Source organism: Nothobranchius furzeri, chromosome 18 (assembly GCF_043380555.1).
Source record: "Nothobranchius furzeri strain GRZ-AD chromosome 18, NfurGRZ-RIMD1, whole genome shotgun sequence".
Lineage (NCBI taxonomy): Eukaryota > Metazoa > Chordata > Actinopteri > Cyprinodontiformes > Nothobranchiidae > Nothobranchius > Nothobranchius furzeri.
The window spans coordinates 4641627-4648070 of NC_091758.1; the positions used below are offsets into that span (position 1 = coordinate 4641627).

General features: G+C 47.8%; 1 long non-coding RNA gene across 1 annotated transcript; it reads left to right on the top strand.

The window, feature by feature from the left end:
• The first annotated feature begins 4092 nt into the window (after positions 1–4092).
• LOC129154786 (uncharacterized) lies at positions 4093–6210 on the top strand. The gene is made up of 2 exons (XR_008560021.2): positions 4093–5761; positions 5901–6210. It is a non-coding gene; the product is annotated as an uncharacterized lncRNA (long non-coding RNA).
• Positions 6211–6444: the final 234 nt, after the last annotated feature.

The following is a 6444-nucleotide window of genomic DNA, read 5'->3' on the forward strand; positions in this document are numbered from 1 at the left end:
ATTAATTATGTCTCAGTTTGCTTGCAATTGACTTCCCACCCTTTTCTGTTTTTTACTCAAATGCCTCCCAAAGTTGTTTCACATATATTCCAGGGTGTAACCAGTTCCATGTGTGTTGTGTTCAACAGATACAGCTCCAATACAAAAGTCTTCAGTACAGTACACAACAATTAACTGTCTCGTCTCATCTCCTTCTGCCTATCCTGGTCCGGGTCACGGGGGCAGCATCCCAGACTGTCCTCTCCCCAGCCACCTCCACCAGCTCCTCCGGTTGGACCTCAAAGTGTTCCTGGGCCAGTTCAAGATATACTTTCTCCAACGTGTCCTGGGTCAATCAGGTGGCCTCCTGCCAGCAGGACATGCCTGAAACACCTCCCTGGGGAGGAGTCCAGGAGGCATCCTTACAAGATGCCCAAACCACCTCAACTGACTCCTCTCGATATGGAGGAGCAGCAGCTCTTCTCTGAGTGTCTCCCGAATGTTCGAACACCTCACCCTATCCCTAAGGCTGAACCCAGCTACCCCGCAGAGAAAGCCTATTGTGGCCGCTTGTATCCACAAACTTGTTCTTTCGGTCATCACCCAAAGCTCATGACCATAGGTGAGGACTGGGCGGTAGATCGACTGGTAAATCGAGAGCCTTGCTTTTCGGCTCAGCTCATTCTTCACCACAACAGACCGGTTCAGTGTCCGCAACACTGCAGATGCTGCCCCAATCCGCCTGTCAATCTCCTGCTCCCTCCTTCCCTCACCCGTGAACAACACCCAGAGATACTTTAATTCCTCCACTTGAGGCAGAACCTCTCTCCCGACCCGGAGTTGGCAAGCCGCCCTTTTCCAGTTGAGAACCATGGTCTCAGACTTGGAGGTGCTGATCCTCATCTCAGCTGCTTAACACTCAGCTGTAAATCTCCCCAGCAAGAGCTGTAGTTCAGAGCCTGATGAAGCTAGGAGGACCACATCATCCACATAAAATAGAGGTGAGATTCTCCTGCCACCAAACTCCACACACTCAACACCACGGCTGTGCCTAGAAATATTGTCCTTAAATGTTATGAACAGGACCGGTGACAAAGGGCATCCCTGGTGGAGTCCAAACCTCACTGGGAACAGGTCCGACTTACTGCCGGCTAAGTGGACCACACTCCTCTGGTACAGGGACTGAATGGCCCTTAGCAAAATACCATCCACCCCATACTCCTGGACTGTCCCCCACAGGGTGCTTCTGGGGACACGGTCATAAGCCTTCTTCAAATCTACAAAACACAAGTTGGTTGGTTGGGCAAAATCCCATGACCCCTCCATCACCCTAGCAAGGGTAAAGAGTTGGTCCACAGTTCCATGGCCAGGACGAAAACCACATTGCTTCTCCTCTATCTAAGATTCAACTACTGACTAGACCCGTCTTTCTAGTACCCTGGAGTAGACCTTTCCAGAGAAGCTGAGTGTACTCCTCCTATAGCTGGAACACAGCCCCTGGTCCCCTTTTTAAAAATTGGAACCACCACCCAGGTCTGCTACTCCACAGGAACTGCCCCCGATGACCACGCATGTTGCAGAAACATGTCAACCAAGACAGTACAACATCCAAAACCTTGAGATACCCAGGTCGGATCTCATCCACCCCAAGGGCTCTGCCGCTGCGTAGTTGTTTGACTACCTCAGCGACTTTTGCCCCAGAGATTGGACAGTCCACCCCCAGGTCTCCCAACTCTGGTTGCTCCTTGGAATGCGTCTTGGTGGGACTGAGGAGCTCCTCAAAGTATTCCATCCGCCGCCTGACTATAGCCCCAGTTGACGCCAACAGCTTTCCATCCCCACTGTAAACAGTGTGAGCAAGTTGTTGCCTTCTTCCCCTGAGGCGCTGGATGGTTTGCCAGAACCGTTTTGAGCCGATTGATATTCTTTCCCCATAGTCTTACTCCACACCCGAGATTCTGCCTTGGAAACTACCACTGCTGCACCCCGCTTGGCCCTCCGGTACCCGTCTGCTGCCTTTGGAGACCCACAGACCAGCCACGCCCTGTAGGCCTCCTTCTGCAGCTTGACAGCTCCCCTAACCTCTGGTGTCCACCAGCAGGTATGGGGGTTACTGTCAGGACTGGCACCGGCCACCTTGTGACCACAATTCTCAACAGCCGCTTCAACAATTGCAGAGCGAAACAAGGCCCATTCGGACTCAATGTCCCCCACTGCTCTCAGGGCGTGGTCAAAGCTCTGCCGGAGGTGGGAGCTGAAGACCATCTGGACAGGTTCATCTGCGGGGCATTCCCAGCAGACCCTCACAATATGTTTGGGTCTACCAGGTCTGCGCAGCATCTTCCCCTGCCATCTGATCCAGCTCACCACCAGGTGGTAATCAACTGACAGCTCTGCTCCTCTTTTTACGAGTGTTCAAAACATACGGTCTCAGATCAGATACAACAACAACAGTACAACAACAAAGTCAATCATTGACCTGTAACCTAGGGTGCCCTGGTACCAGGTATACCAATGAGCACCCCTATGTTTGAACATGGTGTTCTGTTATTGGACTTCTGCTCAAGTTGCAGTTTGGCCACAACAACTCAAGTTCAGATTGGGTGGGCCGTTCCTCCAAATCACGCCACTCCAGGTCATGCTATCATTGCCAACGTGAGCACTGAAGTCCCCCAGCAGGACTATGGATTCCCCAGTCAGAGCACCATCTAGTACTCATCCCAGGGACTCCATAAATGTACTCTGAACTGCTATTTGGTGCATAAGCACAAACAACAGTCAGGACCTGTTTCCTGACCTGAAGTCCCACGGAGAAACCCCCAACATACAAGCAGAGAGTCTTGAGGCTAACAGAAAGCTCATTCCAGCCCTCTGCCTCTCACCTGGAGCAACTCCAGCACAAAAGAGAGTCCAAACCCTCTCAAGGTCTTGGGTTCCAGTGACATGTCCCTGGGAAGGTGTTTAACCCACGACATGAAGAATCATCACAAAACAACGGCAGAAAGTTCAAACAATGATTTATTAAACCTAACTAAAAGTGTCCTGGAGATATCCAAGTCCAATGAAGCCAGAAAGAGTCCAGAAGTCAGTAGGGAGGGCAGATGGTGTGACGGGGTGCATCCAGGAGAGGGAGCCAGATGATGGCGGCAGAGGATAGGAGGAACAGGAGGAGAGGCGAACCGTGAGAGTTGTTGTCCAGGCGGGTTATGGTGAGTTCCAAGTAGGTATATTCCATCAATGGTTCAGCGTTTCCAAGTATCCTGAAGAGGAATACAAACTTGAGTCCAAAATGGTCCAAACACAAGAATCCAAGAAAAAATCCAAATACATACAAATACTGCGACAGCAAAAATGTCTGAGCAGAGACCAAGCATAACCTAAGACTTGAGAGAGGCAAGATACTACCGTGAGTAGCTAATCATCCAGCGATGTGAAGTGGTTCCCTCTCCTCTTAAATAGAGCTCTGCTGCGGTTGATCTGAGGATCTGCAGCTGCCGCTGATTGGTAATGCCCCGCAGCTGGTGAGTGCCCTCTCCTGGAATGAAGATCTCACAAAGATGTTGTAGAGAAGGAGGAGTACTCACCCCGACATACAACATCCAGAGCCCATGCTATGTGTCGAGGTGAGCCTGACTATATCTAGCTGGTACAGCTCAACCTCTTCCACAAGCTCCAGCTCCTTCTCCGCCAGAGAGGTAACGTTCCACGTCCCAATAGCCAGTTTTTGTGTCCGTGGATCGGACCGCCAAAGCACCTGCCTTGGTCTGCTACCCGATCCACATTGCACCGGAACCTTCATGTTCCTCCTGCAGGTGGTGAGTACACAGGTGGATGAGCCCATGTATCCAGTTCGGGCTGGGCCTGGCTGAGACCCATGGACAAAAGCCCAGCCACCAGGCGCTCTCTCACAGGCCCCATCCCCAGGCCTGGTTCCAGGGTGGGACCCCGATAACTCTCCGGCCCGGGTATTCTGGCTCGTTGATTTCACTTCCATGAAGTCTTCTGAACTGCACTTTGTCTCAAATAACTAACCTATACTATACTTCTGTCTACATTAACCTTATGTTTAATGTAGACAGAAGTATAGAACATGTGAAGCTGTCGTCAGTGACAGGTAACTCTTATTAACACTGACATTGCGACTGTAGGAAGGTTGCCAGTTAACAAAGTTGTATGTAAAACTATAACAACAGTCTAATCAAGTCCAGACATAATATTTTCTGCTGCATCTCCCTTTTTAGTTGTTTCCATTTGGAGTCAGGAGCATAATAAACTAAAAACAGTCATTTTCTTCTGCACTTCTTAGCTTGCCATCATAGGGACAGTAATTCACCTACTTTGGCTGCTACCAAAGAAAGCTTTAGTACTATTTGTGGTTCACGTACCACAGTTTGACTACTCTACACATTTCCTCTCTAAGCTGTGCTGCATGATTGTTTTATAGTTGAATTTAAAGTGAGGCATGAATTTCAGTGTCATTTCCCCACAAAGATGTGAGCACCTATGCGTGTTAAGAGCCTGACCTTAAGGGCAAATAGCTAGATCCCCTCTTTGTGGGGAAAATCAAACTGTTTTATGTATGAGAGAACCAAGGTTTGTTCTAAAAGGCAGTTTAACTTAGCCGCTCACTCCAGTTTTATTAATCCCAAAATTTACCATGCAAATTTAGATTTAAAGATCACAGAAGGTTTTATTACTAGGAAGGTGCTAATTTGAATACATTTGTGCACCAATGACACAAAGCTAGTGTCCAAGCTGTCACTAACCAGCAGCTGTGTGCCAAAAGTTTTCGATTGGTCTTTTATATTTTGTCTCATCGTCCTTGTTCAGGACAAAATGAAGCAGGAAATCAATAGGTGAATTGCGCTGTGTCTACATAAAGAGAGAGCTGAGCTGAAAGGTGAAGCTCTCAATTTACCAGTCTATGCTCCATCCCTAACCTATGGTCATGAAGTTTGATCGTAGGAATGAGATTGCAGATACAAGCGGCTAAAATTACTTTTCTCTGCAGGGTGTCTGGGCTCTCCCTTAGAGATAGGGTGAGGAGCAGTGGCTTCTCGTCCATAGGGGGCGCTAGGGCACCGCCCCACCAGTCTCACAGGAAGAGGAAGAATCACAAAATTCAAAAAAATAATAAAAAAAAATGCCATGAAAATTAAATTAAATGACCTATACATTATATAGACTATAGGTGATGTGTATAATCTGCATTTAAGTGTAGCTTAAATACATTATTTACACTTTTAACACTGCCTAATCATCTTGTTACTTTTGGGCGCAGCGATCTCTACCATAGACCTATGCTAACTGGCGCATGCACGCCGGATCCCCTCTAAAATTTACCATTTGCGCTGATGTCACTTAATCACGTAGGTCTACCATATTGGTTGGCAAATGCGTGTAAACAGTGACCGACATGAATACTAAACAAAGGAAAAAGTAGAGCCTATAATAGATGTTGTTTTTTTTCTGCTACTTTTAGAATTCCTTCTACTAGTTCAAGCCTAGTTCAGTTATCATAAGAAGTAGCGCACCTAGGTGGGGATCACAGAGAGTGGTATGAGTGCTAGCTTATGATTGTTAGCTGAAGTTGTTGTGTGGTGGGGTGAGTACTCCGCCATCTCTATAACATCTTTGAGTTCTTCATTTCAGGAGAGGGAACTCACCAGCTGCGGGGCATTAGTAATCAGCGGCAGCTGCAGCTCCTCAGGTCATCCGCAGCAGAGCTCTATTTAAGAGGAGAGGGAACTACAACACTTCGCTGGATGATTAGCTACTCACGGTAGTATCTGGCCTCTCGTTCTAGGACAATGCTTGGTTTCTACTCTGATAATTTGCTGTTACAGTTATTGGAAATTTTTGGATAATTCCTGGATTCTTGTGTTGGATCTTTTTGGACTTAAGTTTGTATTTCTCTCCAGGATTCCTGGACAACCTTCCCTGACGCTCTGGGTTTGTTGGATCTGATCCTCCATCCGAGAAGCGGAACCAGTACTGGATTACTCACCTGGAAAGAACCATAACCTACCTGGACTTCACAGTTCACTTCTCCTCTTATCCTCTGCCACTCCGCCTGGCTCCCTCTCCTGGACTCACTCCTTCACCCCACCTGCCCTCCTCGACCTCCTCCACCTGCAGAACTTTGGACTCTCTCTGGCTCCAGCTAATCTGGGACTATTCCAGGGACACTTTTTGTTAGATTCCTGCAATAAATCATTGTTTTGAACTTCCCACCCTTTCATGTGATGATTCTTCATGTCGTGGGTTAAACACATTCCCAGGAACATGACAGAAGTTCTCTCTGCCGCTGTTCACCGATGTAAACAAGTTCTTGACTTTGCCAGAATTTACCCCGCTGGCTTTTTAACATTTTGTTAACAGCATTTCATGTTACACTGAAGCGGATTTCTTTTTTTTTTTCTTTTACCGTGTCCTGTCTGGCTGTGAAGCAAACAGAATTGATGT